This window comes from Lemur catta, chromosome 17, assembly GCF_020740605.2.
Source record: "Lemur catta isolate mLemCat1 chromosome 17, mLemCat1.pri, whole genome shotgun sequence".
Lineage (NCBI taxonomy): Eukaryota > Metazoa > Chordata > Mammalia > Primates > Lemuridae > Lemur > Lemur catta.
The window spans coordinates 1,003,650-1,019,660 of record NC_059144.1 but is presented as its reverse complement, the minus strand read 5'-3'; the positions used below and the strand labels follow the sequence as shown (position 1 = coordinate 1,019,660).

General features: G+C 39.3%; 1 long non-coding RNA gene across 1 annotated transcript; it reads left to right on the top strand.

Annotated features, from left to right (window-relative positions):
• The first annotated feature begins 10,296 nt into the window (after positions 1–10,296).
• On the top strand, positions 10,297–14,925 carry LOC123622683. The gene is made up of 3 exons (XR_006729598.1): positions 10,297–10,346; positions 14,436–14,496; positions 14,589–14,925. It is a non-coding gene; the product is annotated as an uncharacterized LOC123622683 (long non-coding RNA).
• Positions 14,926–16,011: the final 1,086 nt, after the last annotated feature.

Sequence of the window (16,011 nt, the reverse complement as noted above, 5' to 3'; positions counted from 1 at the left end):
CAGTGGAATATAAAGCAGAGGCAGAAGGGGGAGGTACAGTTAATATGATTTAGTGATTACTGAATGTAAAAATTAGGGGTGGAGAGAAATCTCAGATGATGCATAGGTTTCCGGTGTGGACACTAACATTTAAACTGGATATGAGGAAAGAGTGAGAATTGTCAGGTGAATAGAGAAGAGCAGCAGGTCAACAAGGAAGATGAACATTTTTCTATAAATGTTGAGTTTAATGAATATTCGTATAGAGTATTTTCGGTTGGTAGTTGCATGATGGGTGTTTCTACCTGTCGGTGGAACACTGAGGTTGGCGATGCAGATTTGGAGTGATGTTGTTATAATTAATAATATTTATAGACAAAGTCCTAAGTCTAAATGAACTTGTCCACAATGGGGAAGATGTACAATGAGAGGAAGGCCCGTGACAAAACTTTGGGAATGGCCACATTTCCCAGAAGGAAAGGAGTTAGTGAAGAAGATTGAGAAGTGGCTACAGAAAAATAGGAGAGAAATCAGAGGAAATGACATTGGAAAAAAAAAGAAAAAAAGAAAGAAATGTGAGAATTTCATGCAGGAAGTATCAATTCTTCCACATAGGATTACTAAAAAGTAAGTTTGGTTGAACTTTTAAAAATTCTTTGGTGGTACCCTTTTCAACAGAACAATTTTGGAGTTGGAAGTTCTACTATTTATATGATTTATACTTCTGTTGTCCCAATTTGGCAGAATATATCTACTGTGATCCTAGTTAATTTTTTTGTAACTGCAGCAGCTATCTACAGAGTTAGGGAAAATCATCTAGACTGCTGAGTATACATGCTACCATTTTTCTAGAATTATCAAAATCTAAGGATCACATGTGAGGACAAACACTGTGTTTTTTATCTGATTCTTGTGGAAATGCTTGTTGTACTCAAGTCCTTGATAAGCTGTTCTGGATGCATTCAGAAACAAACATCTGGCAGAAACACCTGGAAGCCACTGTCAGACATACATACCCTCCCTCTTTCATGGAATCATAAAACAGCCTTCTTTTTTTTTTTCTCTTTTACAGTCAGCGTCTTGCTCTGTTGCCTATGCTGGAGGGTAGTGGCCCAAACATATTAATAGTTTACTGCACCCTTGAATTCCAGGGCTAAAGCAATCCTCTACCACAGCCTCTGGAGTAGTTGGGACTATAGGCATGTGCCATCATGCCTGGCTGATTTTTCTTATGTTTTATGGAGATATGGGGTCTCACTCTGTTGCCCAGTCTGGTTTTGAACTCCTGGTGTGATCCTCCCACTGTGTGATCCCAAAGTGCTGAGATTATAGGGGAGAGCCACCAGGCCTGGCCAAAGCCATGTTTTGCCAGAGTTTGAAGTTTTGATCAGAAATTGTTTACAGATAAGCAGTTTGGAGAATCTGACTTCTATTAAATACTTTATTGCAGAAAATAACATAATATCATAAAGAATAATGTCAGGTCATATTCTGAATATACTGGTTTTCACTATTTTAGAAATTTTGGTGACATCCGTAGAAAAGTCAGGCCCTGAATCTTTTTGTTAGTGCAGTTCTCTTTCTATTTGCCTTCTGGTATCTTTGCTCTTACTGTTTCCTTTTGAATTTCATCCAGAAAGAAAATCGTATTAAGACACATTTCTAACATATATATGTCTGCCAAATGGATATTATTTCATTTTAAGAGAACTAGCTACCTTTCTAAAGTATACCCAGTATACTTTTAGTTTCTGACTAAACTTACTTTCTTGCTAAACTTCTTTGTGTCACAATGACAGTATTTCTGATGATGATTTGCCAAGATTTTAAGTGTCTTCTTGGATGTCAGATATGAATTGTTTTATCTGACATAGTTTTCCTGTGAAGTACTTTTCTGGTATTACATTTCTTTAGAAATGGGTGATCTGTGATTTAACTGCAATATGTGGTGAATTGGGTTAGCACACTTTTAAGCATCTATTTATGAGATAACTCCCCTTTTCCTCCCAGTACTTAAAAGTCCTATTGATCCTTAATGATCCAAGCCACCCTTTGGGGAAGCAGTGGATAATTCATCCTATGCTTTGGACTGAAAGTTTTTGACCTTTGACTTGTTCTGCCAAGAATTGCCTTTAATGGATGAGCCATGTTTTTAGTTTTAGAAGAATTTAAGAAATATTTGAAATCAATAAAAGTAACTCTATGATCACTAGTATAGTATTATACTATATTATGGCCATGTGGTTTTCCACAATTATTCCAGTTACTTGAATGATAAAAAATGATTTTATGTATTCATTTATTTGTTGAGAGATGTGGTCTGCCTGTGTCACTCAGGCCACTGTCCAGTGGCTATGAACAGGTGCAGTCATGTTGCACTGCAGCCTGGAAGTCCTGGCTTCAAGGGATCCTTCCACCTCAGCCTCCTGAGCAGCCAGGGGTACAGTCATGTGCCACCACACCCAGCCTGATGTACAATTATTATAAAAATGAATTAATCCCTGCTGAATCAGAGAAAATTGACTGTTATCTTCTTAATTTTTTTCTAGAAACTTTCATAGTATAGAATATATCATCAATCATTAAGATTCTCTATTTTTTATTCTGGTAAAAGTAGGATTGTTGCTTGTTTCTCATTATTTTCTAGCTTCATTATTTCATCTATCCCTCGTATGCACATGTTCATAGAAATGCAGGAATATCCAAGGCAAATATCAAAAAAGGCAGATTAGGGATAATTACTCCATGAAATAATACAAACTTAAATAATAACCATTTATACAATGCAGTTGTGTCAGTGTTTCCCAAGACCACACCCAGGTTTGGTAATCTGCCAGAAGGACTCAGAGGACTAAGAAAATGGTCCTCCTTAGGGCTTTCATTTATTACAGTGAAAGGATGCAAAGCAAAATTAGCAAAAGGCAAAGGTACATGTGGTGAAGTCTGGAGGAAAGCAATCACAAGCTTCTATGACTCCTCTCCTGTAGAGTTACCAGGATGTGCTTCCTAGCCCCAAATTTTGACAACACTTGTGCAGTCTTATCTACCTGTACCAGAGTCTCATTAGAGACTCAGTGTCCAAGTTTTCTATGGATGGTAGTCACAATAGGCATTCTGTCCCTCACATGTACCAAAATTCCAGACTCCCAGAAGGAAAGTAGTTCTTCAGAGTGAGTCACATTGTTTATATGAAGAGTTTAGGCACAGTGTGCCACTCCTTTCACTTATGGAATGGTGGGAATGCTCTCAAATCCAAGGTCCCGGATGCCAGCCATGGGCCAGTCTCACAAGCATGCCTTTCTAATGATGGCAGTCTCATGCTTGCTATATGAAATATAGGACAGCAGTTATTGCCCAACTTAACTTTTGGTGGTTTTAAAATTTTATTTAATAGCGGATAATGTAATGATAGAACATAACATGATACTGGTTTCAGTTGCATGATCCATATTAAGTTGCAATGCTGTTTACTTTTATTGACTGTGAGTGAATATTTTACAGATATTTGTACATACGTTATTATGCCTATACAGTCAATTACAATCTGTCATCATCTGATCAAGTTTTCACTGAAATTTTAGGTAAAATAAGCGTATTGATTTCAGATTTAAAGTTAGAATAAGGATTGCCATTTATATTAATTATATGAATAGTCCAGTTTCAATTCTTCTTGTATTAATTCACTATTTGTAATTATGAAATAAAAAATAATCATTTTATTATTTATTTCCTTGTCTAAGTTGCAATTAAACTTATTTGGTTTATATATTTTTGTATATTTCAATTTGGGAAGTAATGCACATATTCTGTAACTTTGGTGGTTAAATATGCCTAATTTTCAAGGTGACTGCATTCTGCTATAATATTAATATATGGTAGTAGCAGGTTAACTGAATATCTATTTTTTCAAATAAATGAGTTTATTTTAAGAACACTTCTAGGTTCACAGCAAAACTGAGGACGGTACAGAGATTACCCACATACCCCATGTCTCTCATACATGAACAGCCTCCCCCATTATCAACATCCCTCCCAGAGTTGCACATTTGTTACAATTGATGAACCTCCATTGACACATCATTGTCATCCAAAGTCTATAGATTACCTTAGGGTTCACTCTTGGTGCTGTGCGTTCCATAGGATTAGATGACTGTATAATGACATGTATCTCCATTGTAGTATCATATGCAGAATAGTTTCACTGCTCTAAAAATCCTCTATACTGTGTCTTTTCATCCTGCCTCTTTCCCTGCCCATGAATCCCTGGCAACCGCCAATCATTTTGTTTTCTCCATAATTTTGCTCTTCCCAGAATAGTCACACATTTTGAATAATACAATAGATATCTTTTCAAACACTTAAAAACTTAAAATTCTAAGGTAATTAAAGGTATTCATTTAAGATAATTCTTTGTTCCTGACCCCCCCCCTTTTTTTTTGTTCATCAGTGTGGGTTCTGATGACATATGCTTTACATACTGAAGAAAAGCTTGCTTTCTGTAGATATTTGCCACATAATGGGGAGGGTTGAGAAGAATGACATCATGCAGTACTACACAGCACTAACTGGACCATCTTTCCATATGAGTTGGGTCCAGATAGACTCTCGCAGTGGAAGAGGGCAATCTCACAAGGTTGTATTTTATAAAACTTGGATGACAAATATTTCATACTTACCATGCAATTGGAAATGAGACCCAACAGTGAATACTCTAGGTGAATAAATATGTTCCATCCTCATTCTCTTCCTTTGAGGGATGAGTTTAACAAAGGTCTATGTAATTATAACAAGGCTCACAAACTAGATTACCAGTCATGAGGAATGCCAAGAGAGTCACACTGTTTTGCTTTACGTGAAGTGAAAAAGCATTTCTTTTCCTCCCACTATGGAGTTGGACAATTGTTGGCCCATTTTTGGAGCTTGAGCAAGTTAATAGTTTTAGCTACAGACATATTTTTTCATGTCAGGGAGCACTCCTTGGCAACTTACCATCATCTCCCCAGTATTCTGAAGCTTTCCTCTGAGTATGACATACAGTTCAGAGTGGATAAGCTATTGCCTGAGGGAGTCATCAATCCAGTGGTTCTTTCCATGAGAGATAAAAATGGCAGGTGAATGTGAGACTTGCTTGCAACATACATAGGGCAGAGAAATAGCTAGAAGTAAGTAAACTTACCAGCATCTGCCTCAGAAGATTAGTGAGAGTAAGTACATTGATCTCTCTTGAGCTCTTTTCCACTGCAGCCAACAAGTCTTTAAAGGACCCTTGTCTCTGGCCTGTTTACTGTTTTGCCTTGCTTCAAAATATAATGCCCCCATCCCTAGTTTTCCTTCAGTGGGATGTTTTATCCTAAACTGAACAGGAGAGGCTGTGTTGTGCCATAGCAAAATATGTACTATAGTCCACCCTTATCTGTGGATACGTTCTAAGACTCCCAATGAACGCTTGGAACTCTGAACAACACCAAACCCTATATATATAATGATTTCTCCTGTATATATACATATATATGATATATACACACATACAATATACATGTATCATAACGATTAATTTCTGAATGAGACACAGTAAAAGATTGACAATAATAACAATAAAACAGAACAATTATATCTCTACACAGTCATAAAAGTTATGGAAATGTGGCCTCTCAAATGATCTCCTTGTACATAATCACCCTTTATCTTCTAATGATGATGTGAGATGATACAGTGTCTACATAATGAGGTGAATTACATCGAATAACATAGCAGTTTTAGGCTACAATTGACCTTCTGACTATATATGAGAAAGACAAATACCTGCTTTGGATGATCCTGATCAGGGAGCCACAATGATGTTGATATCTGGATATCAGGAGCAGAGCATTCTAATGACTATTGGGTTGATGGCACGTCCAGTTTAGATATGCTGGACAAGCCAATGAGTCAGGTCCTAGACAGGGTGGAGTGGGGTGGTTGAAGATTTCATGATGCTACTTAGAATGGCATGATGAATGGCAGCTGCATTGCACATTTCTAAAATTTTCCACTTAACGATTTGAAACCATGATTGACTATGGGTAACTGATACCACAGAAATCAAAACAGGGAATGTGATATTGTGAAATATATATGTGGTCTTTTATTTGGTTTCCTGGCATACAACTCCTAAAATTTTTAGACTCTCCAAAGTGCTGTCTTTTTGTGTGTGAAGGATTGACTGATGGCTGGCATCTACCAGGTAGCTGCAGGATGGAGACTGGTCATCACAAAGACCAAAGCATGATTAGAGGATTGGGACTTGCACCCCACCTCCAACCTCCAGGGAGGAGAGTGGGGCTGAAGATAACTTGATCTTCAATGGCCCATGATTTAATTTGTCATATCTCTGTAATGAAGCTTTCATAAATACCCAAGGACTGAGTTTAGAGAGCTTCCAGATAGCTGAATATGAGGAAGTTCTTCTAGGGTGGCAGCCCTGGGAGATCACGGAATCACCCTACCCCTTCCCCCATACCTTGTCCTATGCATCTCTTCACCCACAATTTTTGGAACATGTTTTCCTGAGTTCTGTGAGCCATTCTAGGAAATTAGGGGAACGCAAAGAGGAGATTGCAGGAAGCTTGGCTTGAATGTAATCAGTCAGAAGTTCTGGAGGTCCATATTTGTGACCAGTGTGTGAAAAAGCCAGCCTTGGGGACTGAGCCTCAACCCATGGGATCTGAAGCTATCTCCACGGAGATAGTGTTGGAATTGAATCAGAGGAATCTCAGCCGGTGACTCCTGCAGAATGAATTGCTTGATTGTTTGTGGGGAACCCCCTGCACCACCACCACATTTGGTCACAGAAGTCTTTTGTGTTGATAATTGCTGTTGTGGTGTGAGAACATATAGCAACAAGGGTGACTGCTCTATACTCTGTTCTTATAGCTCCCAGTGTGTTAGTCCAGAAATCATGCTGTTTAAGTTTGACACTGTCTTCTTGTAATACTGATTCTATTAGTGAGACCATTTTCTGTCACTCTGGTAGGTTTCAGCTGGGATTATGATTATTGTACACAGCAGTTCACTTGTAGGTATCAAAATTTTGATAAATTCCAGTCTTCCTTACATTTGACAAAAATAAAAGGAGGGGAGGCAAGAGTTACTAATGCATTAATTGCCTACTAGTAGTACACATAATATTAATACTGGTATAGTTCCCAGGTATGACCCCGAAACAATACCTTGTAACAAAGCATCAGTCTTTTTCTTACTTTGGTACAAAGTCTAAAACATGTACAGAAGTGTGCATTATTTATTTATTTTTTGTGAAGGTGGAGTCTTGCTGTGTTGCTCAGGCTGGTCTTATTCCTGGGCTCCTCAAAGGATTCTCTTGCTCCAGCCTCCCGAGTAGCTGAGATTATAGGCACATAACACCATGCTCTTCTATGCTTTTAATGTTCTGTATTTGTCTACTGTTGATTTAAAAATACTTTATTTTTTTTCTTTAATAGTGGATGGAATTTCTGAAGACCGTACAATCAGGTAGGATTTTGCAGATTTTTAAAAACTGTATGTTAACTAAGGGAATGCAGAGAAAATAACTTAATATTTGAGTGTTCTATTCTGGGCTACACACCACATTATGTGCTTAACATTTTATATCATCTATAGTCGTCATAACTGCTTCACAAAGAACCCATGCTATTACTTTTTACTAATTAAGTAACTGTGGTTCCAAGAAGTTAATTAATTGCCCCATGATCCCATAGTTTGATTATCAGCCTGCCTGGCTCCCAAATCTGTTTTCTTGCCCCTTAGCATAGATCAGTAGAAACCTGTGCAGTAGTGGGATCAAGGTACAGGTACAAATAAGATCAATTCAGAAAGTCAGATTTAGTTATATGTTAATTCTCATCAAGAGTTTTTCTTAGAAGTCTGGTTATTCCAAGAGCTTGTCCTGACATATTTGACAATTACAGTTGTCCTTATTTTTAACATCGAATGTTTTAGGGCAGATCTCACTTCACTGTGGCCATAGGACCATAGGTTTTACATAAGCAAGACCAGGCAAGTCCTAGAGAGGAATTATTTTACTGTTAGTGAAGGATATCTACATCTAGGACATGTTATGTTAATTATACTTAGTGTCTATTTAGAAGTTGTTTCTAATTGATTTTTCTAATTGACTTCCCCCTTTGGTTTTCCCATTAGGCTGGTATCCCTGCCTAATCCAATGAACCTTTATTATTTTTTTTCTAGAGTCTTTTTTGTTGTTCCGTGATTTTCTATAATTTTGTCTTAATTTTTTTTTTTGCTTTCTACTTTGCATTTCTTGTTTTTTTATTGGTTTTCTTTTTTCATTTCTGCCAGTTAAATATTCCCCATTTTTCCACACAGAGAATCCAAAGCACAGAGAAATTCAGGATTTTAAGGAATCTTAGAGATTAATAAAAATATCCTCCGGTACTTTTATCTGTGTTTAACATCCTGGTCAAGTAGTTGTTCAGGTAGCACACCTGAAACTCTTTACTTTGGTAAATAACAAAAGATTGAAACCCAAAGATATTTAAGTGATTTATTTGGATATAGTGAATGGTAGAAATGAGATTTGAGCTCATCTTTCTTCATTCAAAGCCCAGTACTCTTCCTTCTTTATCATCCTGTGGGTGAGTGTTTTAATAATAGAAAGGGATGGAGGAGTGGGTCTAGTGAACCCAGTGGAAGAGAATAAGAAAGGAATTAGCTGCTGAACCCAGTGGCAGTGGATAAGGGTGGAATTAGCAGTGGAAGGCCAAGTTTGAAGAAAAACAATGCTGGGTTGGAGAGAAATACAGGTTTAAGAAAAGAGATCAGAATATTGGGGCTTCTGACAAGTTTGATAAAGACAAATCATATGAATGAATGAGTAAGGATGTTGGGATTTATCTAGCAAGGCACATTAAAATAGAGGCTTCAAGGGAGTTCTGAACACGTTGCTGGTTTTTTGTTTGTTTAATTGAAGGAACTGGCAAACTTGAAGTTTCTGTCAAAAGATGTTAAAAGAATATGAGCCACTGGGACAAGTCTCTATAGTAGATAGGAATGTGGTATCGTTTGCTTCCACTCCAACCTACACAGGGGTGGCTTACAGCCCCTTGAGTACTAGGAGGGTAGAGGTTGCTGAATTACATAGATCTGTGGCCCATGGCATGTGTCCCCTCACCTCTGCCTTTGTTCCCCTTTCACTGATGTCCTTCCCATGTACATGTAGAGTACAGCAGGGGTAAGATTTGCTGGGAAATCAGTCATGGAGCTGGGGTAGCTGGTAACATGCCTATCCTGGGAGAGGATGACTGAGACTCCATTTAGTCTGCTTATCAGGAGGGGGGAAATAGAGGGTTCCTGCTCTTGGTCATTTGAGCCTATTTCTTCAGGAACCTGTGCTTTATTAGACTGAGGATCGAAAGGGTGGAGACTGCCATGGAGCTCTGCAGAAGAGGGATCTGGAATCGGGAGCCCATAGGAAGAAGATACTTAGATAGTACTTTGGGAAATAGAAGTATGACTACCAGGATTCTTTTTTTTCCAGTAGTCTCTCTTCTTGAGTATCTGAGTGCCTATTAAGGTTTTTTAAGGGTTTGCTAGTTTATATAGAACTGCGTAAGGCTGGACCTATATAGGCAAAATAATTGGAAATTACAATTTTTTATTTTGTACTCTTTCTTGAAAGAATATCCCCAATAACAACATATAAATTTTTCTTTGACTTTGGTACATTTATCTTTCAAACATTTTAAATGTTTCAGGGGACTCCGTGTATGGTTTATAGAGTAAAGGGAAGTAATAGGGCCTTCTTAGGTGCTTTCCTTCCTGTAGAAGCAAGACTGCCAATTTTCTGAGTGATACAGATTAGTCTTTGAAACAGAGATATGTAATGGAGAAGGGACAGCATATTTTTCTACCTTGTTTTCTACCTCTGTCTTCCAGTTCAGGTAGGAGAAGTTATGGCAGTCATTAGGTGAATAGACAATTTGTGAAGACATATTATACTCAGGCTTTGCCAATATATTGGCTGTCAATATTTGTTATGAAACTAACAGTAAGTCTTCATTGACTATTTCATAGATTGTGAGAGGTGAAGACAGAAGTAAAATAACTGGAATATTTCTTAAAACAGAGACCAAATTTTATTAATAATTATATCAAGAAACATCATTTAGTATATACATAACTGACCTTTCACCTTGTTTTATTGTTTCTGGGTGGGTGCATTGGGATATAACCCTGCAGATGTTTTTATTTTAAGGAGATGAACTCACTCTTTTTGTTGTACATTTTTGCTCTAAAGGATTTCCAGCAACATCAGTATTGATGATTTACGACCTACATCATATGGTGAAGACTTCAGTGTCAATACCAAGGTAAAGTGGTTTCATGTGAAATTAATTTTGTTACTCTGAATCTAATTTTGTATAGTATTTTCTCTTAAAATTTAGCAGTGGCTTCCCTATAATCATTTTATGTTTATAGTAGAAAATTGGTCACAGAAAACCATTCTATACGTTTGATGAACCACCTGTGTTACCTCTGACTTGTTGTCTTCACCTCTTCCCAACGTAGTGTAGGGAGTTTGGTCCCCCAGCTTAAGCTCCAAGCTGGTGGACTGTACTTGTGCGTACGAATCCACTGCTCCCTAATGGCTTGAGATGGAAGGCACTGTGTTTAGCTATGGTGTTGTTTCTACTGTCATTGATTTTAGTTTGTGAGGAGGAGCCAGTTACTGAGCTAATCTATTGTGCCTATGGTAGGCTCTGGTCCCCCAGGTAGGGTATACAAATGCCTTAAGCTTTGAGAGGGGTCATGTAGCTCCCAGGGTTGCTTGGACCCTGCTCCCCCCTGAGGTGGGGGCAGGAGCAAAAGATGGATCACCTGGGCTTTGATTTCACCTGAACACCTGAAACTTTCTTTTCTTTTTGAGATGATCTGGCTTCTGATGTCTCTAGTCAGCCATCTAACCTATATCCACTCCATGTTTTTCCTAGTTATTTCAATAATAATTTTATAACTTCTATATTACTATGAGCTACTAGAAGTTAGGAAACGTATTTGTGTGTGTATCGGAGTATGTAGAATGCAATCTTGCATGTAAGAAGCATTTTAATATTTATTGGATGTGAATAAATGAATAGATAAATGAATTCTAGTGAAATAAAATGTTAGAATATTAATATTATAAAGGAATCTTAGAAGTAATATAATATTCATAATATAATTAATAATTGAATCTACTAAATTTCTAAAATATATTTTAAATTTATGTTCCCTTTTAATAATTAGAATGTATAACTTCAGGACAGTTATTATGAGAAAATATGTCATAAAAAGGAATAAATTAGAAACATATAAATAGGAAAGGGACTTATTTTCTAGTATTCTCCAACTAAAAGTTTACATTAGGATTTTAGATTAAAATTCCTTAAGTTTTTGTTATCTTCAACACAAGTTCTGTTAAAAATATCTTTTAAAACTGTACATTAATCTTTAAAATTCAGATTACTAGTTTTTTTCTCCAAGTACAAAATTGATGGAATATTTCTGTTTCTGATTTTTTATTTCTGTAGTAATAATGTCATAGCTTCCAGGTAGTGGAAGATGACCATGTTTCAATAATTTAATGTATTATTTTATGGTAATAAAATTCAATTCTTTTTTTTCCTCTCCAAGCCAAAGGTTTTATTAAATATTTGGGGTCACTTAAGGGCATCTCAAAGGAATACTTACTTCTTTCCATGCAAATACATCACACATCAAGTTGACATGCAAGGTTTGTTCCTAACTGCAACCTTACCAAGACAGTTAAGGCGGAAAAGTTAAAGTTTTATTTTTCTACTGCATTCTACCTGTCTGTGTGGTTTCTTAAAGAAATGGGGAGAGGCCGGGTGAGGTGGCTCACGCCTGTAATCCTAGCACTCTGGGAAGCTGAGGCGGGTGGATTGCTCGAGTCAGGAGTTCGAGACCAGCCTGAGCAAGAGTGAGACCCCGTCTCTACTAAAAATAGAAAGAAATTATCTGGCCAACTAAAATATATATATAGAAAAAATTAGCCGGGCATGGTGGCGCGTGCCTGTAGTCCCAGCTACATGGGAGACTGAGGCAGAAAGATCGCTTAAGCCCAGGAGTTTGAGATTGCTGTGAGCTAGGCTGACGCCACGGCACTCACTCTAGTCCGGGCAACAGAGTGAGACTCTGTCTCAAAAGAAAAAAAAAAAAAAAGAAATGAGAGATCTTCTAAAGCAAAAGCTACCTGGTCCCCAAATCATGGGTCCTGATTTTGAAAGGTTTGCAGAACGGAGATCTCAAATGCACATGAAAGCTGCTCCTGACTGTGCCTGGTGCATCCGAGCCTTTAGTATTTTCTTCACTGCTTGGGGTGCGGGGGAGGGGAGGAACTGTCATTTTAGGATGAGCGTCTTCTAGAACCAACATGCAGCCACATCAAGGTGGTAGAAAGCTCCCAAACTCCACTGGAGACAGAACATACCAGACTATTTTGATTTCCCCACTGGCTAGGTTTTGGCGACAGCTGCGCTGGTGTGAGGAGGGAGTCCAGCTCCCTGGTACCCAGGCAGTGGCTCTGGGCATCACCGCCTGGCCACCGCTATCCTCTCCCGCCTGCTTTGGGGTCAGGGCGCTGGGGCAGCCTGCGTTTCCAATAGGCGAGCAGAGGGGCTCCACTTTGGCCAAGGAAAGGCCATTGGGGAGGGGAAACCTTGGAGGAGAGGCCTCGGGAAAGCAGGGGCGGGCCGCGGGGCACAGGGAAGGGCTGCTGCCAAGGTACACAGCGCGGGCTGAGAGGACCTCAAGGCTGGGGCCCCGCAGGTGTCCCGGGAGCGCACAACTATGCGACCGCGGGCAGCTGGGAGCGGGAAAAGGGGTCCACCATCACCCTACCAGGGCAAAACCCCGCAGGAACCAGGGCCTGAGGATGCTGCCCCAAGGCGGGGCGGGGCGGGGAGGGGGCTAGATGCCTGGAGGCGCGTCCCCACCCTCCTGGAGAGGCTGAGCGCATCCCGTCTGCTGCCCCGTGCGCCCGGAAAGGGTCTGCAGGGAAGCTTGGGGTTTGGGGGAGAAAGCAGGCGGGCTCCCGCGCTGGGCAAAAGGCAAACTTGGGCAGAGGACTCCTGGGTTCCCAGGGTCCCCCCAGATCTGTCCGAGTCCAGGAGACACAAGCTGCCACAGACTTGAGGAGGAGGCAGACGCCCGCTGGGAGCCAACTTTGTGCGAGGCGGCCGGGGTCGGGGATGGGGTCAGGGGAGGCATTACGTGGGCACTGGAGCGAGGTCAGCGCCAGCAGGAGCCCGAGCGACGGCGCCCGGCCCGGGGGCGGCACGGTCCTCGGCGCGCGGTGGGCGCGGGGCTGGTCCTCTCGCGCGCCCGGCCCGGCCCGCGGCTCCCGGGAGCAGCCCCGGCGGCTACGCCCGGGCGCCCGGCCCGACTCGCTCCCGGCGCGCCGCTCCTCCCCAGACGCCGGCGCCGGCGCTGGCGGGGCTTCCTCGGCTGCGCCTCTGCGCGATCTCCTGGGCTCGGCCGTGCGCGGCCGGGGAGCCGGGGGGCCGCAGGAGGCCCGCGCCCCGCGCCCTCGCCCGCCGCCCTGCGCTTGGCCCGAGTTGCCCGGCCTCCGCCGCTGCCACCGCCGCGGCTCCTGCGCCCCAGAGCCGGTCCCAGTCGCGCCGCCGCCGCCTTTTTGTTTGTTTGTTTCTTCTTCCTCCTCCACCTTTTAAAAGTGATTTACCCCAGCCTAAAGTTCTCCTTGCAGAATACTTTTCCTCAGTTGTCTATCCTTTCAGTGCCTGTCTTCATTGTCATCGTATTTAGTTACAGCTTTTTATTGAGTAGCTCTTTGTGGCTTTCATTCAACAATCATTGCCTCACGGGGTTTATTTTTCCTTTTTCTCTCTTTCTTGGGAGAACCTGAATCTATACAATAATTTATCTTTAGCATTTTGACAAACATAATAGAAGCGATTTATACTATTTGCAAAGCCAACCCATTAAAATAAGTTATTACTAAAAACCAAACTCGAACATTTTCTCCGGCAAGAGATAATTCGTCCAAATGTGAATCATACAAACACATTTCACAATATAACTCAAAATTGATTAAGTATCTTAATGATAGTTATTTTAATAATCCTTTAAGCTGACTAGGTACATTTTTGTCCTAGGCTGTTTTGGTTAAGAATATAATCTAATGGATATTATAGTATTTGTAGAAGAATCAAGTATGGGTAAAGGGAGTAACATTTTGAGGACATTTGTATCATCTTTTCATAATCTTCACCCCATGAGAAGATGTAGATTAGTAAATGACAGAATTGAGGGTTGAATCTACATCCAAGTGACTCCAAATCCTCTTTTCTTTGTGTTAGATCATATAGCAATGGTCAATGTTATAATTATTTTACCAGTTTGATACTTTTTATTCTTAAAGCTATTGTTTTTTGTTCTAGGGTGTTCCACAACGAAGCTTAACAAACTTAATTACTGCTTCTCAGAGATCCAGGAAAAACTGTAAGCTATTTGAAGATAACCTATTCTTGTGTTATTCACTGATTGTTCATTACAAATATTTTCATATATTCTTTACTTCCTTTTTACTGTAGTAGAAGCAAAATATTGTACTGTGAGAACAGATGATGGAATCGTGTTTGAGGACAAGATCTGTGATCATCCAAATGAAGATGTGCTTGAATCCTTTCCTACAACATCAGCCAAAGTTCAGGGCTTTTCACATCCTTCCTTTCCATCACCTGATGCTCCTCTGAAACCTTCCTTTCCGTCATTGGAGAACTGTGGCCTTACAGAGGGAAGTTACGATTTTAAAAACTTTTCTCTTCTACATATTTTTTAGTATACCTCCTCATCCTCAGAATGCAGACAAAAATACTATAAAGAAATGGACCTCCTCAAGGCCATGATAGAAAACAAATGTAATAACAAAAGGAAGGATGTACAGGATTGGGATTTGTAAAAGTTGAGGGGAGTAAATCATTCATAGGTTAGAAATTGTGGAAGGAAAGAATTATAAAGCAACCCAAAAGAACAGCTCAACAGATAGGGAAATGAGGAGGGGGAAGAAGGGGAAGAATTCACTGACAAAGGGCAAGATGAATACAAAGTTTGAATAAGAGAGTCAAGATGACAGAGTATTATGAAAAGACAACAGAAATGAGTTAAATGAGAGCAGCAACCCTGTATATGTTAGAAATTATTTTCATGCAAATTAAGGAAAGAAAGGCAATGAAAAAGAGGCTCAATTTCTTTTGAATGACTTATAGATGGTTTTATGAAAAAAGAAAAGAGAAGGTAAGGGTGAGTATAATTAAAATTAATATATTGTACATTTAAAAATAGCTGTAAGAGAATAGTTGAAATGATTCTGCCATAAAGAAAAGACAAATATTTAACATGTCACATATCCCAATTACACTGAGATTCTATGAATGTATCAAACCACATGTCCCTTCAAATATGTATATCTTTTATATATCAATTAAAAACAATTTAAAAGGAAAAAATTAATCATCATTGAAAAAAAAATTATTGAAGTAATCTTATATTTAATCAAGTAAAACCCGTGTTTCCAGATAATGCAAAGTGAAATATATTTTAGGCCTTATCTGATTTTTATGAATTATTAATTTTTGACTCTTTCATTTTTTCTTTAAGGTTTCTAACTTGTCTTTTGTGTATCCATAACTTACTTAACTGATTTATCTTACTGTTTCATTCAATCTTTGCAGCCATTTTAGATCTGTTTGAGAATAGAGTGAGAGAAAGGAATAAGCATTTTATTTGATCCTTTTATTAATCAAAATTAAAATTTCTGGTTATATGAAGGAGGTTCTTAATCTGTATCCATTAAATAAGAACTAACCCTCTTGAAGAAATAAAGGTAACAATTATTTATTTCTGGAGGTATTCTGATTTATCTTGTGCCAATAATTTCTCCATATAATGGACACACCTATGTATACATCACATAAATGCAATCATAATTGATCATTGTTCTCTACAATAAGCTAC